Source organism: Malurus melanocephalus, unplaced genomic scaffold (genome assembly GCF_030028575.1).
Source record: "Malurus melanocephalus ecotype Western Australia unplaced genomic scaffold, MMel_1.1 scaffold_205, whole genome shotgun sequence".
Taxonomy (NCBI): domain Eukaryota; kingdom Metazoa; phylum Chordata; class Aves; order Passeriformes; family Maluridae; genus Malurus; species Malurus melanocephalus.
In genome coordinates this window covers 197,121-220,412 of record NW_026623437.1, presented here as the reverse complement: position 1 = coordinate 220,412, position 23,292 = coordinate 197,121, and the positions used below count along the sequence as shown (strand labels likewise).

General features: G+C 38.2%; 1 protein-coding gene across 1 annotated transcript in view; it reads right to left on the bottom strand.

Annotated features, from left to right (window-relative positions):
• Window positions 1-23,292, bottom strand: part of SPOCK1 (SPARC (osteonectin), cwcv and kazal like domains proteoglycan 1) — a gene marked incomplete at its 5' end in the record, with an annotated part of 177,674 nt that overhangs the window by 33,145 nt on the left and 121,237 nt on the right. The window lies entirely within an intron of this gene.

The window sequence follows — 23,292 nt, the reverse complement described above, 5'->3', positions numbered from 1 at the left end:
CTAAATTTYGAAACAAGTATCTTCAGCTTTTCTTGTCACACCTGTCAGAAACTCCCYGTAAACACCTGCAAAGTCATGTTCAGAGACTTCTGAAACTCAACTTTAACATGAAGCCTACAAAAAACCCAGACAAATACATGATAATTCTTGTCTGAGGCACTGACTGTAAGACTGCACATACTGCTGACCTATGCTGGCACATTTTTAATTAGCAGTGCTGGTGTTGTTTCTTCCCTTTGCTTTATTTAGGTTGTAAACTTTTTGCTTAGAAACCATCTTTTTATTCCTTTTACATGAAATGGGCACACCAAATATTTGASTACCTTATTAGCTAAGCAAGGAAATTGTTAAAAGAAAGGTCTCTCAAAATAGAGAACCCCTTCCAGATGCATAAAATGTATCTTGCAAAGGATATGAAGATGAATATAACMATTTGGCATTGTGTCAGAAAGAAAACCCACTAATTGGGATGGATGATGATAAAGAGAAAATCAAAAATTCATGGCACGATTTAGTTCAATGTAAATCTGAAAAACACCCCAGCAGTGTCAGGGAAATTATTCTATATTTGTTTAAGCGAGAGGCAGCACAGGATGCAATTCARCCATCTGTGCTTGGCCCATCTGTACTTTGGAAAGCACTGTAGGACTGTGCTGCACCACTTCTTCTGTCAAACCTGGGAGATGTTACCAGAGATGCCAAGGAGCACGAATGGTGGATGGCAGCACATTGATTGAGAACTCTGTTTCAAATTGTCTTCTCTCTAGACCCCTACAGATGCATTTCAAATCAAAATCACTGACTAAATCTTCCCAAGAAYTCCTTGAAATTACCTTTTCTTTCCTATATTGTTCAGCTATTTCTGCTCTTTTGGAAAGACGAACTATTACCATCAGCTAATGGTTATATATAAAAATAAAATAAATAGTGCTCTAAGTAACAGAACCATCAAGGCCTGATTTGCTTCAGATTTGTTTCCTATGTCCCAATGGCTTCAAGCCCATAGAACTCTCCAAAGGCACATGTGCCAAAATCATGCCCAAGCTCCCTTCTCACAAAACTAAATCTCCAAGGAACAGCTATGGGGACTTTCCTGYTGTCTGCATGACTGGTATCAGACCAGGGAACTGCCAAGTCTTCCCCTTGGGCCTCTCTTTTCAGCCCATCTCTCTGTTTTCCCCCAAACCAAATGGGAATCACCACTTCCACTACTCTGCTTGAGCTGACCTAGAAGTTCAACAGATGTGAAAAGCAGTTCAGCAAACAGGTCGCGCAGCCTTTGTTAAAAACACTCAAATATATTTAAATGCAATAAAAGAAAATAGTTCTCGATTCAGGTAATTCCTCTCCATGTGTTTGTTTATTTTAAAAGTGGGAATTTTTTTTTTTTAAAAACCACTGAAATACTGATGTTGTTGCTTTTTTCCCCTGCTCTGGCTGCTCTGCTGCACTGAACAGGGACACAGGAACAGCCCTTGCAGGTCTCTGCCATCAGATGGGGTCTCCTTTCAGGAGTTTCCTTCCACTTACACACAACAAAGGCAGCTGCAATGAATCCATATCTACACACTCAGAAAACACTGCAGTTAGGTGTGAGTGGGCTGACACAAAGCTGTGCTAGCAGAGAACTGTGTCTGCAAAGAAAAGTGGTAAAACCCACTTAGCCRTGAATTAATACATAATGAACAACTGACAATAATTACTTCAATATAGTGCTGCTGACCTGCTTCAACACCTCCTTTTTCTCTAATCATGTTTTTAGATGGTTTTGCAATTGATTTCTTAACCACAAAGGCTCTTAGTAGTGTRTATTTTCCATTAATTCTCTATTTAATAGTAAGTATCACTTCCCCCAAGACAGAAGTGTAAATGACTGGCTCTTTTTTACTTTTTTTTTGGTATGATGAGAATGCAAACCTTGTGACTTAGGGCTCAGCAGAGCTCAACACATCTCATGGACCTTTACTCTGATAAGGCTTTGCTACAGAATGAGARAATTCAGTGAAGTGTGGTAGGTGTAATTAAAATTGTGTTATGCTGCTGATCCACAGGCAGATAAATTCTAGAAGAATTAAATTGCATTGGTTTGTTAAAAAAAATTGGCTGTTTGTTTCCTTGTAAAAAACAACATCAATTTAAAGATGGCGAATCTGTAAATCTGAAATGAATTACAGTAGTTCACAAGTTTCTCAGAATAAACAGAGGTCTATTTACTCCCCTACCAAGAGACTCAACACTTTATGAAGGGTGCAGTGAACCAGTTTAATAACAATTACAAGCCAAAGGGATCTACACGCACAGATTGCTGACTGCTGGCACATTAATCCACTTTTTTTCCATCCAGAACATAAACTTCTTAGCAGAAAATACAGAGATTTTCTGGGAATGAAGGTCACGGGTTTAAATCAGAGTGTTCTGTTTGTAATTTTCTTATTTGCCATTCATTGAAACAAATATGATTAGGTGCAAATCAGCTTGGCATCAAAGGTCATGACGTGGGCAGGTCTGTTTGCTCTGAGTTGGAATAAAATTTCTAGTTATTTTCCTTGTGTATTAATGGCAGTATTTCATAATTTTTAAGAGTCTAACCACAATACATTCTAGGTGGCACAGTATAAATCAAGAGTCCTGCTTGCTTGTTACATGGACCTGAAGTTCAAAGAGACTGGCCTTTTGGAAAAGTTATTCTTTATCACATTTATGAGTCAGWGAAAATCAGAGTAAAAAGTCACCTGTTAAAATCTTGTCTAACAAAATATTAATACARACTCTCTCACAGACAGCAGCAATTACTCACAGGGCTGTAGAGATAATGGGAAGAAACKAATGGAAATTACTTTGCACATGCAAGCAAATTCTTGAATTAAAATCAGATGAAAGTCAGATAAAATTGCATGAGGTTTGAAGCTGAAGCCATGTAAAAAAAATTTTAGTTAATGGGCATGCCTTCATTCTGAAAAGAACATTTGCTCATACTGAGAAGTAATCTTTTGCAGATTAACTTGTGAATATTTATAATAAAGTGAATAATATTTATTATCTGTCTATTTATGTAGTTAAGATAATGTATATTTAAGATTATATAAATAGGATGAAAAATCAGGATTGAAGAGCTGGAGTAGCTCATACATGGAGGAGAAGCAGACAGACATTTTCTGGAAAGGATCCATTTCAAAAGTCTTGTGCTCATGAGAAGAGAGTTAGGATCAAACAAATGGGTGTGGGGCAGGAAAATGCCAATCTGCACATGCTCAGGAAGTTTTCTGGTTCTGAATTGAAGGTTTTGGTGGCACAACAGATTCTGAAGAATTTTTTTGCCATAAGAGGGATGAGGAGACACAGACTTCCCTTCTGCTGYTGTTTCATTGCCACACCACACCTTTCCTCAAATCTTCTAATTTTCTCATTGAKTTTCCARCTAAAATAAYCARTCACATCTTTATSGATAATGYCAATASTTSTTGAGAGAGTCAACTGATGTCCMCCATTTCCCCTTTAATTTAGACTCYCAAAGTTCCAGTATCTAACAGTACAGAAAAAAAAAATCGAAAGATAGGCTTGTGATTTGATTATAACAAGAAACTGCATTTTTCACTTCTAAAGTTGTAACTGGCAATTTTTTCTTTCTTTTACCCATAAATAGGTACTACTGAAATCTGAATGCCTACTTTGTCCCTTTTCATACTGTTTTTCATACARGCAGCAAATCTCGGAGGAAGCTTCTATTCACTGTTAGCTGTTGCCATTTATTTTTCTTGTCGCAGATATATGTCAGTTCTTTAAATATGTCATTTATTACTGGGCTTTTAAAAATCTCTTCTGCAAATCTGTGGGCTTTTTTTTTTTTTTACCATATATTCTCAGAATACTTGCAGGGTGTCTGTAARGCTTATTTCTGTATGAAGTTATTTATGGACAGGAAACAACACATCTGCTTCCTTCAAGAATGATTCCATGTGCAGATAAACCCAATACTATATTCTCAAGGAATTCACAGAAAGTTAATAGAATAAGAGGYTAGGAAGTGCTTTAGGGAAAGGTATCTTGATGTCTTGTTAGAATTAGGCTACAGTGATATTAATCTTTTCCTTCTTATCCAGGTATTTGTGACATTCAGAACACTAGTGAGCCTTTTCTGGTAAAGATGTTTCAACATCCATCTAAGAAGTACAGGAAAGAGTAAAATCCAGATCACTAGCAGCTTTAGGACAGCAACCAGGTGCTTTGAATTACACCCTATCAACCTGTTCTTCAAAATTGTTGACAGCACTATGTATCTCACAGTTATCACAGGGATACCTGTGGAAGGGGTTTTGTGCTTGTTCTGCTGAAGTCAATCCCTTCTAGAGACAGATGAAAACAGCACTGTCACTGCAGCATCTGCCTGATTTGTTCACTTGGAACTCCCCCAGCTCTCCTGGGACAGTTTCAGATCATCTACATTACTGTGCACATTTTATTTTCACCCCCAGAATCATGAAAGGAGGGTGCCAGCATTCAGTCCTTCCTCCCAAAAGAATACAGAGTAAGAGAAGTAGGTAATAAAAGCATGCAAATAATGCAGGCCTGAACCCAAACSGTATACATTTACATTTCATTCTAAAGCATGGTTTAAGCTAAATTCAAAACTRTATTTTCTCCAACTGCAAGACTGTATGGATACCAACAAGTTGCCCAGAGAGCCCAATATCTGGGGAAATTTGGTTTTGGTTTGCTTGGTTTTCACCCCCAGGTCCAATTAGGAGGTGTACTGGTGAYAGATTAGGCTTACAGTGATGAAGCYATTGGCTTGCCTTGCTTCAACTCACACATTGAGGCTYTTTGTTCCTTCTGTARCTACAGGTGTGCCRAGCACAAAGTGAGATGAGTGCAGCTCCTACATGGGGAGTGCTCAGTCCCAGCCTGAGCCTGAACATGCTGTGAATACCAAAAACCYGGAGCAGCACAACACTGCAGGGTTGCASCAGGTTTAGTGTAAGAAGTARTAGTTGAATAATTTCTCATTCTTGCAACCATCATTAACATAAAATCAATTTATGTTGTGACATTTTCAGTTCTCATTATGATCTCTGTCACAAGAGGGAGGTTTTTAATCCCCCATAAAGTCTTTAGGAGACAGCAGAATAATATGCACTAAGTGCATTATAGAGTTTCTAATGTGACCTTTTCACGGTTCTCCAGTTTGACTGCCTGGTCACTCCTGTTCCTTGGCTGTCTTGGTAATCTGAGAGGAACAGGTGGAATGGTAAATAATCAAAATACTAAATCTTTAAAAGGTTAACTTCATACTGCAAGTGACTTACAGGTTATATATACTCTATGCTCTTATTGTGCCGCCCAGAAAAAAGCTAGGAAGAAAAGGAAATGACTGTTCTTATGCCACTGACAAAAAGTATTTGGGAAAAGAGTGAAGAAGGGTGGGTGTGATAGCTGCTAATTTTATTCTGCCAGTAGTTCACACTTATTTATGCTGTGTGAAATAATCTACTCTTGATGGAGACGTGGGGAGCTCTAGTCACCCTTCATCCCAATAGAATAGAGCCCCAAATAGAATCTCATGATCCAATGCTAATCCTCTCCCTGCTACTGTGGTTTTGGGGTTTTCTGTTTGTTTTGTATGAAGCTTAAAAGTAATCAAGAGTGAACCTAGTACTGAATAAAGTAAGTTGCAGGTAATCCCTTTTTCTTGTTATTGTTTTAAACTGTGGCATTTACTGCAAAGGGACCCAGGGCCATGCAAGAAATGAGGGGATTGCAAGAGCTACAAGAAAATGGAGAAGCCAATGGATCCAGCCAAGGAGAGCATGGCCCAAACTGGGATGATAAGACCCATCATCTGAATGCACTGCACTAAAAGAGCAGCTCCTCTGGACTCTTTGGTGCTGCCCTGAGTTACTTTCCCACAGCCAGGCACAAGAATTCTCCCAGGAAAAGGGATGGGGAGACAGGCTAAGGAAGTAGGTCAGTTTCTAGAACGAGTTCTGCGTCAGTAGTGAAAAAAATAATTTTTAAGAAGGGCTGGACAAAGGGTACAAAATATCACATGGAGTGAATGTATCCCCACAATGTTCTCACAGATAGACGAAGGAAGGGAATGGCAGTAGAGGTSTCAAATGATTAATAAAAAAATATGATGGCCACTGTACTACAAAGATATTAAAACTTTATACAGTGTGCCTTTCTTACAGGAAAAAGTTTAGCAATGAACAATAACAACAATAATAAAAAACCTAAAAGGGAGGAAACTCTTCTTTAATGAGACTTCAGAAAGAATCCTATTATACAGAGAGAAGTGCATCTCTGGCTGGAAGGGGTCTGTGTGAGGTCAGGGGAGAGGTCATCTCATGAAGCACTGCTGAGTTTGGCTTCAAAGCTTCTATGAAGCTCAACTCCACATACTATTTATTCATCCTAAGAAATGAGGAATAGGTTTCAAATATTTGAAAGGTTTCAATTATTAGRAACTCATAAGCAAGTTAACTTTGTGCTCATGTGTCTGGGAAGATTTCGGAAGGGGAAAAGCCACAACCAACACKCAGAGAAGCTCCTCTCCATTCCCTACTAAAGTAGCAATAATCTCTATTGCTTTGTATTCTATAAAGCAATAAAGAGCTGCCAAGATTAATTAAACTCTGAAGAGAAACTGAAGTGTTTAATCAATCACCAGAGCTGTTTGCTGCCTCTATACCATTCACAGGGATTATTATATAGCAAGTTGAATGACAAAGCAAAGAAACAGCAATGTAAGAAAGAAGTCAGTGTTGGGATCTCAAGTTCCAGGACTTGAGGACTTCCTTTTTCATAGTGTGTGTAAACTATTAACCAGTTCACACTGACCATTCCCTTCAGCTGTGAGTGCTCAGCACTTCTGCAAATCAACACTTAGAGTTTCAAATCAGGAAACTGGAAAATTAGGAGATGAAGCTAATGACCCTTTGTAAAAAATCTGGCTTAGCAAGACGGGCACCATTGCAAAGGAGATCAGTGCCAGGGACTGCACCAGAATTAATTCTCCAGGAGAGCACACATCAACAGCTCTGCCTATGTGAGGTTTTTTCTCTCTCTGTTCTTCCCCTTTGCAATTTTGCTGCCTCTTGGGCTCTGCAGCTTTGGAGAAATATGATGGAACTTTTGGCTCTGTTCTCCGCAACCTGACATGGTGAAAACAGCAACACTTTGGTATTGAGTGAGAAAATGATGCCATGCACTACATGGTAGAAAAATATGCAATAAAAACCATATCATATTGCATACAGAAGAGAATTGAATTAATCTTATCTAACAGATGGACTTGGCAACTTTCCCCATTTCAGGTGTACTTTTAAAACCAAGCAATTATTTGATGATGATTTTGAATATCAAAGGTATTTTAAATCACATTCAGGAGGCTTCAAAAGACACTTTCCTTGAAAGACACTTTCCTTGAACRAAGTGAAAACATGATCTTGCATAATTCCCAGGCTGGTGACATTCAAGTGTGAGATAAGAAGAGAAACATGGTAATAAGCCTTTGAATTCATGCACAAATCCTGCATTTGTTAACAGTCTGTTTGCTCTTACATTCCATGTTAACAGTAGTTAACATCTTTAGGACAGCTATGGGAACATACCAGCAAATTATACATAATTCTGATTTTCTAAAAAGACCATTTACAGAACCCTAAACTAATATAACAGTGATGCAAAGGGTCTCCCTCCCTACCAATTGGTATGAACTGAACTGCTTTAAACTCTTGTTCTTTTAGGGYTGGCTTTATTTCTGTTGAAAGAAGAAGGACATCAAAGCTCCAGGATGGGTCACAAATCAGCCGTGATTTTAATGGAGCTCTGTGGATTTGCAGCAGGCAGAGATTTTGGCTGTCTGATTATCCARCTCACAACCCTCCTGTATGGAGAACTCCACTGAAAATAGTCTACCACCCAAGGCAGACCTACATATACTTGTGTATGGCACAAGTCACTGAGAAATTTAAAGTGCAGCTGTAGTTACACAGTCATGAACACACAGGAAAAAAAGAATTCTCTGTAATGATAATAGCACTTACTATATATTATATATGTTAAGTACTCAAACTACTTTAGTAAAAAAAATCCCATTCATTTCCTTTCACAATATGGTCAAGAGCAATTTYTGGCACAGAGAAGTGCGAATCATCAGAGCAGCTTTGTGGAACTGATTACCACGTACTCCAACAGAGACCAGCAATGCTATTTACGGAGCAATTTGAATCACTGATGTGGTGATGCAGGAGCTGGTWATGCCTCCTTGATGTGGAAGGATAAGCTGTCACAACACTGACAATGCACAGAGTAACTATGAACCGTCCTCACATTACTCTGGGACAGTAGGCAATGGAAGTTTGCTCTCCTGTCCCCTTGCTGGCTCCTTTTCAGCCCAGTGACAAGGACATTTGAACGCTTTATGAGCACATTCCCCCTGACCAGAACCAGGAAGCATTAATGGGCATCATCTGAGACCCAGGGAAAAGAATAAATGCCTGAAGGACAGAATGTTGAGGAATAAAACACATGGGATGGTCACACCAGGTTCATTTAGCCTGTGATGGTGGCTGATGCCCTGTGCTGTTTAGAAGAATACATCGTAGTAACTCTCCAGAAAGTTCTTCCAACTTYGCCTGCTTTTTCATTATTTAGAGCTAAGGTAGATCAAAAATGTGAACAAGAAGCTAAAATACTGATGCAATGACAAAGTGTCTTTGAAGTATGTCAGGAACTCAAAAGCTTATATAGCAGGTGGAGTAACAAGCAAAATCATCATTAAAAGAAAATAATGAATATCATGAGATGCTACTGYACTCCTTGGGAGAAAATAATAAWAATAATAATTATTATTATGAATAATAATAATARTAGTAATTAATACAGTTTCTGTGCTGCAGAAAATGGAGTTTGAGATGATCAAAATAATTTACAAATTGGGACTGACAAGCTGAATCACTGAAATGCTGAAATTTAGCTTGTTCATTTCAAAGTGATGTCTCTGCTTCAAAACCTGTCAGATTTCATTTTTTAAAGAGTTTTTTAAAAGGTCTTTTACTTTACCATGAAGAATTACCCCCTCAAATCCTGACTCTCCAGTCCAGTCAGTAAACTGAAAAATCAATTATTTGCACAGTACTGGTTTTGGGAAAGAAGGCCAGAAGATAAGACAAGCACATACAAAAGTCAGTGTGGAATCAAATGGAGAGTGAAAGAGAATAAACATGGAATTTATCCATAGGGCTGACAGAGCCTTACAAGAAACTGTCTGCTATTCCTAATGTATATTTAGAAATGGATGGGGAAAGATAGGAGAAGAAACTTTGCTGTGAGTGGAAAAGTTGGCAAGAGTCACAGCCACGTACAGCGCCCAAGTACTCCAGCTTGGCAAGAGGGCAGATGGTCTCTCCAAACTATTTTAACACTTCTCAGATGAAGACAGCCATTAAAATAAGTAAGGGAGAAGTTGGTCTTCAAAATCTGAAAAGAAATTAAAASCATGTGCATGACACAAAAGTCCCTGGAGCAAGGTAAGTGTCTACACAGTAAAAATTGGAAAAGAGCCCTCTGGCAGTCCAACTGAAATGTCTTTCTGGGGAGGACAGCAATTCTGGTTTTGGATGGAAGATAAGTCCAGCAATTAAAGCAAGAGCTTTAAACCTCTGCTAGTATGCGATGTGATGTGAGTCATAGGAACYGTGTCTGCATTTGTTTACCTGTGCTTAAAAGTGCATCCCCAAGGCAATAGGAGGTTGAATCCATTAACATTAGCAAAGAGCATAAACAACCCAAATAAAGGGGTTGGATGGAACAAAMTGTGAGAGTGCCCACAACAAGAATGTTGGTTAGTATTTAACAGTAACAAGTAGAACTGAATTAAGAACATATCCAAACACCTAGAATGTGTTTACTGATACTAAGATTATTCAAATTGTTAAGGAATTTCTGTAGCTAGGCCACATGGCAYCTTTCCAATTCAATTTCTTTATGCAAAACAAATAATTCTGCATAGATTTGCATGTTACTAACATGAGAAGAGACTTATTAACAACGTGAATTACACCTCACTTTTACTTAATTCATTATCCTGAATTAGCTGGTGAGTATCCTTGAGCCTTATCTCTCTGTGGGCACTTACAGAGCACTTATCACTGTGGCATCAATGCCACTCTTCAGCCTTCAYACAGAGCCTGAAATATGGACTCAAACCAGTCATCTGTCAAATAAAGCAAGTTAAGTTTAGCTTTGTGCCTGAGTATTCTGAAGGAGGAAGATAAGTCATTTGCAGAAGCCCAGGGCACTCTGTTCTATTAAAATAAATGTCTTAAAAGTATCAAATACTGTAATTGCTTTGCCCCAGRGCATTAAGAGGAGTATTTCCAGTAGAATGGGTGCACCCAGCTGCTCTGCAGGCACGAGTCTAAATCTGAAACCAGTCCTTTACAGCCAGTCTAACAACCTGCCCATAAAACCAGCTGGCTGCTGGATCTCTTCTGGCTACTTTCTTCTCCTCTCATTCATTGTGACCTACAGCTCAGGATGTTTTTCACACTGCAGACCCATGGAAAAGACTCCCATAATCTTCTTAAAGGCTGGCATAYTTGACTTGCAGTACAGAATCCTGCATTTGTCTCCTCAGGGAAMGAAACACTTTTAAAGAGCCTTTGGACTTCAAAAATGCCTTAAACAAACACAATGGCCACACTAGTAATAAGTGAATCAGTTTTCTGCTTCTCACAAAAATGTCTACAGCCAGGATTTTGGATTTTATGTGCCCTTATACAAACTCATCTACAGTTTTATTTTTTTTATTGCTCACATGTTCTCAAGGGAAACCAATTTCTCTTTCAAGCAGCAGTGACTTTAGTAAGTCAAAGCATCCAATTTCTGGAGGAGGGTTTACTTTACCTCTCATCACTGAAACCCTGCTGTGGAATACAATCTGTTTTCAGAAGAGCAGAGAGGTGAAGGACAAAAACAAATGGCAATTACTCAAAGCCTGTGAAGAGCTTGGAGACTGGTATTCTCTTGCATCTGAATTAGGGCAAGAAAACACACTGGTCAAAATGTTGCCAAGGATAATGCTCTAACACTGAACAAACTGAAATTCGTCTTGCTGTCATCAAGAATATTAAGCTGTAACATAATAGTATGCAATCTTTGCATTTATGTCTGCTTTTAAAGAAATATTGAACCAATTTGTTAACTCTCCTTTAGGACAGATRGGCAAGGACATGATAAAATATTCACAGTTTGCACTGATGACTATAATTCCATTATTTCATAATTAAAACCTTTCTTGTTGCTTTCAATCCCTTGCCATACCAGTGAAATAAGCTTCTGAATTTCCCCCTTGACTATCCACCTGAAAAAACTGCCTAAATTCATGCACCACTTTTCTTAGGGATTCCACCAGYTCAAAATGGAACAYWTTTAATCCATATTMATGTATTTGAAGCACCAGGAGAAAYAAACGACAGTATTTTCACTATCACKGTTGCTAGAGAAACACYGTCTTTAGCATTAGCAAGAGTTTGCCTTACAATATTTTTATATACACACTGACTCTACCACAAAGAATCTCAAACTCATGTATATCTGCAAAATTTCCAATTACAGAAATTGGAACTCCAATAATAAGTACAATATTATTGGGAATTATTTACAAACTTAAGATATAGGTATTTAGAAATATAAGCACTTCTTGTGACATACACTGATAAAAATGATGGATAAACAAACAGAAAGGTCTTTGGAACCAGGCAATTTTTTGCCATAAAATAAGAAAATAATCTTTTTGTATAGTAAGTTAAACGCAGGAGCAACTTTGTGGCCTTCACTAATTTTTCGAGTGTGACACACAAGTCCAGGGTTRCTTAAAACATAAACTTCATTAATGTAATTCAGTTTTCCAAGGTCAGGAGGAGTTTATTTCCAAACCTTTGCTCTTAACAGTGCTGCCATACGACATGAAATAACACCACCACATATCAGCAGATCCTGAATTCCTTTTGAAATGCAAAGAGCTGCCAATGAAGCTGCTTCTCAGAAGCTTAATATATTGTTTTCACTTGCATCTTCTTTATTGTAGCYCTTTTTATACCTGTACTTCAATTGCACACAGCACCTTTCCTTTATTGAGGGCTGCAGTTAATCAGCTGGTTCCATAAAGCACCGCATAAATTCTGTTTTATGAATTCTTTGTCACAAGAATGTAGCCAAATGCCTTGTGTCCCAAGACTCAGCAGTAACACATCACCTTTGCACAGCCTTGCAAAACCATGTGGAAATTACAGCAGCCCGTGAAGAGAAACTCCTCAATCACCTTTACTGTGTTAGGGTTGGTGAGGCAAAAATAGAAACCGGTGATGTTTGCAGACATGTCTTAAAAAAGAGTGAGAGAGAGAAGAGAAAATCAGCCTGGGTACAAGGGGATAGACATTTGCAAGGTTGCCTTTGCAACAGAAGAACCTCAGCAGTGAGAAATGTTGCCATGAGCTCTCATTTTCCAAAATCCCTTACAAGTAGCAGATGTCTTTCCCTTTTCCTCAAATACCTCATTCATTTTACACCCTAAACTATAGCTAAAAAAAAAAAAAATCTAAAAAAATTATGTGCAAAAATACTTTTTTTTTTTCACTTAATCATAATAGTGAAAGAATTGCYTTAAAGCTGTATTTATATTATCATTTAAATACTTGTGCCAAGTTCTTGGTCCCTTTAGCTTCTCCAAATTAGCTGTAACAYCTCTTTTCAATAGTGCTGTAGATTTAAATTTTAGCAGACAGGATTTTTTACTTGGTTTTTGTCCCAAGCACAAAGAGATCTGCGACAGGAATGGCTCAGCTCTAGACTAAAGCAGTGAAAAAYTCACTCAGTCTCCTATTTCATCTTGGAATTCTCTCTGATAGAGCATTGCTGCTCTGAATACACAAAAAAAGAGTGCAGACAAAGTCTTACCATGCCCTGTAAATGATTGCCAGTATTTCTGGAGATGCCTCTCCTGACATCCCTGAGGTTTATGTAAGTTTTTTTCACAGCTCATAGTTGCTCACAGTTACTCTGTGATCACCCAGCACACTGAGGCCTTTTCTCCTTTAGACATTTCTAACCAAAGAGTGTTTAGATAAAGCAGATGTTCATATTATTAGACCCCAAGWGTATAATTATGCGCTTTGTGCTAATGAACTTCTTCCCATTTCTATTGCTCCAATTCTCAAGGACATCCGATTGAAAACACAAAAAGGAACTTTAAAAGAGAGTGAAATACTGCCCAGTGCTTTTTGCAACCAACTCAACTTCTTGACACAACGTAAACTGAACAAATAAAAATTCCTTCCACTTGCTTGTTTATTGAAAAATCTATCTTAATCATTTATTGCCTTTAGGGTAGGAGCATTCTCAAATGCACTTATGCTGTACACTATGTAGCATCCTCCTCATATAATAAAAAAAAAAATCAAAACACTTAAAAGTTATATTTGCTAGTAAAAACCAACTTCAAAAATTCTGCTCTGTATTGTTTTTGCTGCTGTTCGGAGYTTCTTAGTTGCTTATGGGATTTTATTAAATTTAGGAAAGTGATTAATATATTAACTTCATGTAACAATCTCAAATGTACAATATCAAGATTTCTGTGAAAGGTTCTATGAAAGGTTTTTTATTTATATTGTCCAGAATGCTAGTGTCAATATTTAAAATGAAAGGGAAGCATGATACACAGTTCATAACACTGCTTAGTTTTGTGCCTTTGGCAGTTTTCCTCAAACTAAGTCTCCACTGCCCACCAACAATCTAATTTAGAGATAAAGTGCTTCACATATGAATTGCTTCTTCCAGTGCCTCTCCAGCCCTCAGGCTCAGTGTAAAGGACTGCAAATGAAAGCTGTTTTTCTACACAGGCCAATMTCACTGCACTTTGCAGGACTTCACTTTTTCTGGATGGGATCAGCTAGAAATAAACACTGGGTTCATGTACGGAAAACTCCAGATCTGCACACCTTCCCCTAAATACTTCAATATTGTTTGTGCCCTTAAGCTCTCATCAGGAAATGTGCCATACTGGTACCTTGCCACTGGCACTTCTGGAGACAAAATTGTTTCTGATGTTTTCCTGGGTTTCATTCCAACCAAACACAGCTCAGGCAGGAGYTAATGAGCTTTGTGAGAACAGCAAAACAGAACAATGCATCTTTTTTTTACGTAACTATTTTCTTAACCATACCTGAGTTATACTATAACATTAACAGAGGATGCAACACTCTTGAGAAATATTTGGGCATTCCTTTTTCACAGCGAGCTATTAGAGAGATAAACAACCATACACCAGAACCGTTTGGAAAACCCTGATAAAGACAGAGAAATGTGTGTCTTGTCACTTCACAGTCCYKAATGAAGYCTAATTTTGGTGGTYTCAACCCAAATTCCCAGGMTTTTTCAAAAGATGRTATCCCTTTTTGCTTTTTCTTTTKCATCTTAAACTCTCCRTGAACATTYRCAACCTTTTCAAGAACTGAGAGYTTATACCTGAATTTCARTCGTGAATGATCAATGAGGCATTTGTAACATGCAACTTGCTGTCGGAAATGACAGTGACATGATCTTATGTTACCAGTTTTCATTTTTCCTGTTGACAGGCACTGCCTGATAAGCAAGTGCTTGCTGTTACAGACCATACTTACAATTTGGACAATTTTTGCCCGTCGTTGGTTTTTGCCTGATAACACCTGGGCCCTGACTATCTTTGTAAACAAATTGAAAAATAGGACACAATGATAGTAAAATCACCTTCAGACAAGCAAGATGGAGCCAAGACTATAAATTATTAAACCTCAAAATATACTGACATCATTCTGTAAAATATATTCTCATAAAGGAATAGGGAACTGCTTCCTCATAAGCACAGCCTTCAAAGCAATTATTAATGAAATACTCTCTCACTTACTGGARCACAATATTACAGAAATGTAGTTAAGACTTAGTTTGAAAATCATCACAGAGTAAACAGATTGCTTGGACATAATCTTAGCCACTCTCTGTGTTACTGTTAATTAGAAATACCATAAAGGCTTATCTGAATGCTTGTAGGGTCTAAGGCTTTGTAATTCAGCTCCAAATTTAAGATTTGACTGTCCAAACTAATCCCAAGGRGAGCTCCAGAGGGGCTGCACTGGGACACCTGCAGGGAAGGTCAAACTTCAACTTTGAGTGACCAACCCAGTGTTCAGAGTTTGGGTCTGTATCTGAAAAAATTACAAAATGTTAAAACATGGATATTTTAATATTTGGGGCACAAAGATCTATGGTGATTGCCTAGAAGCTTCTCCAGTATTTTTTTTTATGTTGCAGGATTATTTAGTGCTTTCACGTGGGTGTTGGACTCCTCCTTGACAGAGATAGACTTGGGCCAAATAATTCAGATTTTAGTAATTTAGTAAAGATTTTCATTCTAGTCCACATCTAAGACAGCTGCTTTACAGAAAACAGATAACATTATTTTTTTGATTTATATGCAGTCCATTAAACTGAATTACAAAAAATGCAATTCTTAGGAGGAAAATTAATGTAGAAAGGTCCCTGTTGGGTCAGTGAAAGCTAYAAAATATGCAAGGATATATATATTCGGAATGAGGTGGTGATATCACAAATACCATCTCCTTTCTTCTGCACTAATAAGGAATTAGAAATTGAAAAAACCAAGAACTAATTTGCCACAATGCTGCATAAAAAGTTACAACCTGTCTGGAATGATCAATTAATCTCTAGGCTATACTCATTTATACCTCTACAGACTCAGAATAATTTAACCAAAAGTAACTGCCTCAACATTGTTGATGGAACTATTCCAGATTTATACTGGAGTAACTAAAGATGGAATTTAGYCCCTAAGATACCAAAGATAAACAATCAAGAAACCAGGAAAGGATATATTTGAAACATCAAAAGTCTTATTTTCTCCTGTATTTTACTGAAAATGTTTGGGGTTTTTTTTCCCTCTCACACTGGGATGTTTTAGCTTAACACCACAGTGATATGCACTATAATTTATTTCACTGTCAGGTTTCCAGAGATTTTACAAACTTTTTCTTGGAATAAATGTCAAGGAAATACTCCCAAAAATGCAGAAATCAATATCCATGAGGAAAAAACTATACAGAACCAGYCTTATTTATTTGATTTTGTTTATGATGAGAGAGATTTTAGTGCTCTAATTATCATTATCAGCACACAAACACCTGCTGTTACTAGATGGTGTTTCCATTAACACAGTGTGCCACTTCAATAGTTTTCTGTTGGCAATCCAAAATCAAATTACTTCTTGTCTGAAAATTATTGTTACTTGCTGACACMAAGTGTTTACTGTGTCTGTCATTTTCTAACCTTTTCTTTATGCCAAAAAACCCCCAATCAATAGCCATTTTAACATTTTGTTTAATACTGTTTATGAAACCAATGACCACAGAGCTGTCTCAGTGTGCTCTTATTGTTTTGGGGGGTTTATTCATCCCAGGGGCATTCAGAATCCTTTGTGTTCCAGGTGGGAATCCTTTGTGTGCAGGGTCAGTGATCCAGGCAATGCCTACACTGCCCTTGGGACCTGTGGTCCATTTAGATTTGGGTTCTGTAATAAAATTTAATGTGGAAGTGAGCAATCCACAGCTACTGGTTATGTGGATGAAACCCACCAAATCGATTTTTTCAAATATTATTTCCATTTTAGCAGGTGACCACTCCTGGGGAAGGGGTGAAGCCAGTATTTACTGCTAAGCCTGGGCAAACACACAGCTATAAATGCTTGAGAAAATAYAAAGACTTGACTCAGCCCCAGAGAGCTGACAGGGAGTTAACACAGCTTTAAAAGTTCTCCTTCAAAAGATTTCAAAAAGATTGAAAAGAATATCCTACTGTTTTTAATATAATTACACCACAACACAGTTATTTTTATGCAGTTCCTGTCTCCCGCTGCCGTCTGGGATTAGGCTTTATTTAGCAATGATGAGGAATTATGTCTCATGTCCTGGTTCAACCTTAAAAACTATGTCAGGAATTCTGGCTCAACATTATTCCCTTGCCATTTTACCTTGTGACCTTACCAAAAGGGCAAATCCTGCTGACAGGGATGTTGCTATTGCAGTCAGCATCCTAYCAGCGAGCACTTGAAAGCAGCAAAGTGAACACACTGCTCTGAGTGCTGCCTTTTCCTCCTTTCCATCAATGCTGCCTCTAAAGCAGATGTTGTCTGCTGAATTTTGGAGCCTTCTGTAATTTGATCAAATCCATAGAAGATCATGCCAAAAAAGTGACAGCTAGTCAATGGATGGTATCGTCCCTAACTTGTTATCTGTCTGGGGCCTGCTGTAATCAATGCTTCTGTGCTGAGTTCCTAAACCTTAGAGCCAGATCAAAACWCAACCTTCTACAGGGGACAATTCTGCCTCCTTTTCAAGTTCACGTCAAACAGGCTTCACACAGGCACCTGAGTGCTTTCTGTGAATAATTGTTGAAAGCACAAAAATGATTTTAATTCATRCTCTTTGGTAGAAAAAGCACTGAGGTATCACAGAGCCAAACTTGGGTTTACTCTCAAGCCTAACCAAGTTTTTTGGGCTGTTTTGCCTTTACAACACAATTATGATGGAAAATCCAGGAACCTGAAAAGCACTTCATTTCCATTGTATAAATATGTTGTGCATATAATTCAGAACCTCAGCATGGACACATTGAATGGTGGTGAAAAATTCAATAGCATTTGCTCGAGTTGAAAAGTGATTTTTGATACAATGTTTGAATCTCTCTATATTCTTCCTCTGCAGAGCTTAGAGTTCTTAAATCATACCATTATGGCTGTTTGCAGCTACATCCTAAAATATGATGTCTATATACTGATAAAAGAGAAATTTAGAATTGTTTATTCAATTATAAAGTTTACGATTCACATTGTGTGCTGTCTCATTATACAGTCACAATCACTCGTATTTGGGAATAGGAAAAACACCCAGTGAATTCTATAACTGGCCTTTCCTTCGTCAGCTCTTGCTTCTGTCCAATGCACAAAAGGAAGATTCATGTGAGGTCAAGCAGCAGAAAAAGCATCCTCCAGCAATCACTGCTTTGCTCTTTCTTCTGACACTGGTGAGAGGCTGATTTTGCTGTCTCAGTCTTGAAGTTATTGGCTTTTGCTTCAAAAGGAGTGGGAGACACCCACAGCCATCCTGGAGAGCAGAGCTATCTGTTCCTGCCTGCCTCCTGACTTCCTTTAATCAAATATTAATTGGGTGCAGTCACTTCACTACTCACAAACAGTATCTTGCAGAAGTGAAAAAAGTTAATCTTTCATGCTTTGGAGAAAGGAATAAAGGCTGATCCGCTCGTGTGAAAGCTTGCAGGCAAAATAATTGTATTGGTACTAGTAATTATTATTTACAGAAACTACATAACTCAGATTTACTTGGGTAAGTTCATTTCATCATGTAACAAATTAAAAAACTGAATTGCAGTATTCATACAGAAAATTTTTGAGCCAAAGTATCAGATCCTGCATAGTTTAGAGCAAATAAACCTATTTGATTTGATTTTATTGAGGATTAAGTCCAGAGGAAAACCCCCTCCTAGCTTCCATGAGATACACTAAAGCTTTGAAACACTTGGTAACCTTAATTTTGGAATACTTTTGTTTTATCATTCCCAGAGTATGAGACTCAAGTAAGTAATTTAAAAATCTAGCTGAAAATTCAGTGTCAGAAAGAGTAATTTTTCAAAACKAAAGCCAGAAAAGGAAACATTTGCTGGCAAATCTGCACCAATTTCAAATCAACTATGTTAATGACTTATACTTCATCTTCATTTACTTTAAAATTATGTACTCTGCCGTTATAAGAACTTGTGACTAGCAATTTGAAACTAAAATATTTGCTGAAAGTGGATTTCAAGACTTTAAATTCTTTTAGTTGTCCATCATTCAGACACAAAAAGTGATACAACTCATTTAGGAAATGAGACTGTGATTTCTTCAAATGAACTTCATGCACTGACTGCTCTTTTTATACAGGAAAGGAACATTASAGCTTCTCATCCATCACACCCAATAGGGCTGGTAGTTAAATGCTACAATTCAAACCCCAAACAATGTAGATTCTTGATCGAGCCTGCCAAGACCTATTCCTGTAACTTTAAAATGTTCCCCTGGTTCTCCTTAGAAATTTAAACAACACTTGGMGTATTTGAATATATTTGCTTCTGCCTATTGACCTTATATTCCCCATATCAAGATAATAGAATTCCCTTAGAAGTTGCCTTGGGCATTTCTGCAAGGTCAAAAGCACACAACGCACAGACAGGGATAAACCCACTTTGAATTACTGCATCCACTCACGCTCCAGTGCAACCCTGATGGCAACAAATGAAGTCTGGTGAGCTGGGAGTACAGCACTTAGAAAGCACAGAAAGGGAACGGGCAGAAAGAGCCCTGACAGGCTGTTAAACATTCCCCATCCTGCCTGAGCACCTACACCACTAACACAGACCAAACAGGAGTCACAGAACAACGGGGGAAGCTGACAGAACCACATYATTGCACCCACGAATTCACACCTGTCAGGAGACACCCCAGGCATTGCACCGTGTTGGCGTTTTGATAGAATGAGAAGTACATTCAAGAGAAGATTCTCTTCCTTTGCCAGGAGGTTCTGAAGAACTGAAACTGTTTTTTTTTCTCATCTGAAGTTCTTTATGGTGGGGTTTTGGAAGCTTCATTTGGTCTAAAAATAAGTTATGCTTGATGAGGACTCTACCTAACATTGGAAAGAGGTACCTGAGAATCACCAGTAGACAAGATTCTGTGTCTTAAAAAATTCCTGTCACTTAGAGTCAGTTTCTAGTCCTTTTCTTTTGTGGAAATTATAGCCTTATTCATTTTATAATATTAAATCAAAGGGCATACACACTCTGGAAGGGCAGCTAACCTCAGGGCAGATYGCAGCTCAACCTCTGTCTCTGGGTAGCCAAGCTGAAAATCAGCAGCTATCATGGAAGCATATTGTAAAGCTGGGATACTGCTGTGAATTATCAAGCATAGCAAGTGTTTTGATAAATCAAAGTAATCTAAATGTGCCTAAAACAGCAAAGACTAAAAGCATTAGGGCTTGTCTTCTTTTCCAAAATCTTCCATTAGTACCTTCACAGAGACCTGCTCTCTCCCTCTCAGACTCTGATTCAAAATTCCATTTAAGAAAATGAAGAACATGATCCTGCCATCCCTTCAAAGATTTAACTTTATGGTAGAAAGATTTTATTGTTGTTATTTGCCATTAAAGGTAATAATTCTGGTGTAGTTTTCTTTTGCTTGCACTCATGTTATTTTATGAATGTCTCCATAGCAGCAGTTAGCACTATGAAAGGAATTCCAATTTTTAACATGATTATTAGTCTTCATTTTCATCCTCAGAGCTGGGATGTTTTCGAAAGAGCTCAGGAAGGAGGAAGGAATACGATTCAGACATTGCAGTCCATTGTTACCTCTGAGCACATACACTTAGATTGCTTTTCTTTGATGCTGCTGCCAATTTTATTCACAAGCGCATAAAAAAAAGGTCATGACATTTAGAATTACAGTACTTTGGAAATTAAATGTTCCTTTAAATTTTTAATTTCTGAAAGTAATTTATCATGGAATAATATTTGAATATGACTGAATGAATGTGTAAAGATTAATGCAAACTGTCTTCAAACTGGAAGTTCACAACCACATATGTTTAACCTTGTTGTATAATAGGCATAAAAACGTAGATGTGGGAGCTCGAAGAGCTGCATTTCCATTTTGCTGGAAGCATTTGCACTGTTATTTTCCTCAGTATTTTTCCACTGGCACGTCTGTGTGAGGCATGAGGTTTATCTCTCTATCAATTTCTACTTAACATTACACTTCACAAACCTGGCAACTAAATAAGGAGCAAAAATAAGTCCCAATGGTCTGCACWGTTTTTTCACATAAATTTTTATGTGAAAAATCAAACTACAGATTTTTWGGCTAATTCAGCAATGTTAATGATATTATTGTAGCATATGAGGAAAAAAATTTGTGTGAATGCTAGAGAAAACACCGAGATACCATGTAAACAAYATTCTAGTCAGAAGCTCCCAACTCAGAAGTTTGGGGATCTGATCAAGAGGAGATCACTGAAGCGCTGTCATGACCAGATTTTGGGAGTCCCCTGTGCTCTGCCATGGAATGGATTTGCCCATCTCCCATACAGGATCATCAGATCATTTAGGATGGACCTTTCACATCACTGAATCCAGGAGTGAGCCCAGCACAGCCGTGTCACCTCAGGCATTGGTCAGGGCTTACAACTCCAGGACCGGCTGAGACAACTTGTTCAGCAAAAAAAGGAATTTTACAAAAGGCAGCAGTGCACTGTGGAATTCTTTTGTGGTCAACAACTAGAATTCACGATTTCCTCATACACTAAGGAAAGCTGGCTGRGTCTCTGGCTACAAAGGTCAGACTTCCACAATTCCAAATCCCTGTTCAGACACTGCTATAATTGCACCTGCATAAAATTTATGCTGGTATGTAGAATTTACTCATGTTTCCTCATGGAAACTCCTGGGAGCACTTTGTTTAAAGACTGACAAACTGAAATATTCCATTTGAGCCTCCTTTACACTCAGTGGATCAAGTGAAGAGACAACGTCTGAAGAAAGGAGGCTGAGGAAGATAAAGGAAGTCTTTAACTGCAAAGCTACTGGCACATTCAAAGATCCAGATGAAAAGCAAGTTATAAGGCAGCGTTGCTATTGATTATTTRATTTTCAATTCCAAATCATTTTGTSGACATTTCAGCACCTAATAATAATAATACTCTTGTCACCAATGCAATGGCAGGAGCACTGCTAGTTCAAGTTTGGCCTCTTGAAAAAGCCTTCAGGAAAGTTGTGCTGCAGATCACCCAATTCATTAAATTAATGCTTTGTTGGTTAGAGTTAAAGTTTTGAGTCAAGCAAAACAAAAGCSAGGGTTTCAGAATACATATACCCTGTCAAATTGCATTTATCAAGATAAGGGTTATTAGAATCTTTTTTCTCTTGTGTGAATGAAATTGTAAGCTTGAAATGTCACTGAAGATTTATTAATCTGATACTCTTTCTGATAAGGGCAAAGAAATAGAAAGGGCAAAGAAAAAGAAATATTTCTTGTAGCCTGATAAGGGCTACAAGAAATAGAAAATATGAATAAGGCAATTTATCAGTGGGCATTCTGCAGCCAAAAGATTCAAGCCACACAAAGCAATACTACAGTTATATATTGATTTCAGAGCACTGCCATCTACAACACATGGTCAAAGTTTGAGACCTGTGCAGAAAAACGTCTGCAATTTTCAAAAAAAGAAACAAACCTGAATTTTCAAAATGCAGGCTGGAGAAACACTTGTTCTAGAATGTAGATGGAGGCCTAATGTGAAAACTGTTCCTGTGCTAGAGACACAATGTGTGCAGGGAGAACATCCAGCAGGATAATCAGTGTTTTCAGCTGAGGTGACAGGGCCTGAATAAATCAGAAGAAATGTTTTTAAAACTTTTTCTTCCCTGTTCCTGTGCCTGCTACTATTAGAATATGTCCACAGTGGAGAGGAGAARGAGTGAAGGGAGGYTCATGAATATTTTGRRTCCAACAGACCAGTGTTAAAGCTTCCTGTTTGTTACACTCCATGTGATGCACAMGACAAATAAACAGATTTCACKGCTTACCCYGACCCTAAGYCACARCTTTGGCTCTGTGAGCTCCCAAAATAGGCAGCAGTCAGTGAGCTCAGCTTTCAGCACTCCTTAGAGAGAGGAGACAACACCAGACTCAAAAACAAAGCCAGGCTCATGCTCACTGTGCCRGCTCTCACCAGAACATCTGAACTACCAAAGAACACAGCCACGGGCAACAAACTTTTTCCTTCCAAAGGGCTTTCCTGACAGCAGGGAGGAAACTCTTAGACAGAACCTGGCCATGACACTTCCCCTCCTGCTGCTGGACTTCTGCTTTTAGTCAGTCTCCTCTGATAGAACCAATTCCCTTCGGATGAGGTCACTCWGAGACAGCTTGTGCTCGCTTCCTTGGAAAAGACCTGGGGGAGTGAATTAGCTCACCAGGCTTTCAGAGCTGCACAGAGAACTCACCAGAGAGCTGGCAGGGRAAAAGGCCATTTGTGCTGAGAATCCAACCTTCAGTTTTATACAGCATTGTTTGCAATGACTTTGTTTTTGAAACAGATTTATACATGAACACAGATACCTATGTCTATT